The sequence below is a fragment of the Propithecus coquereli genome, unplaced genomic scaffold (genome assembly GCF_000956105.1).
Source record: "Propithecus coquereli isolate 6110/MARCELLA unplaced genomic scaffold, Pcoq_1.0 Scaffold1767, whole genome shotgun sequence".
Taxonomy (NCBI): domain Eukaryota; kingdom Metazoa; phylum Chordata; class Mammalia; order Primates; family Indriidae; genus Propithecus; species Propithecus coquereli.
The window spans coordinates 8,287-8,855 of NW_012142379.1; positions in this window are offsets into that span (position 1 = coordinate 8,287).

A 569-nucleotide genomic window follows, 5' to 3' on the forward strand; every position below is an offset into this window, starting at 1 on the left:
CTCATAAAGGACCAAAGCAGGCTGGGAAGACACCTCTACCCTGGCCACCATGCCATAAAACTGGGGATGTGGGAGTCAAAGCTGTAGGTTTGCCGGATCCCTTCAATAAAGTCTCTTTCTGCACTGACTCTTACAGCTAAAAAGTGACAGCTGGATATGGAAGGAGTCCATAGTGGATGTATCTCCAATCAAGAAGCTCTTGAGATATATCTGAAACAAGAAAAGCTAGACAGAAAAAACAAGCGGACAGGTGAAACCAGACAAGGAAATAGAAGATGGCCTCAACGGAGTAGGGAGGGAAGAGGCAAGTTTTGCCAGGGAAGAACTGGAAGTTGACAATATATATTAAATAACTACAGATCTAAAAAGATTGTATCAGGACACCTTAACAAATGCTGAATAGTTAATGACAAAAATCTGACAAAAAATCACAGTAAATGAGAAGCTGGAGATGGAACACATCAAACTGAATTTCAACTGGAATGTTCCACTACACTTTGATGAGCCTCAAACTTGTAAGTCATCTACTTACTTGGCAAATGTTAACTGGGGCCTCCACGGCCGGGTGT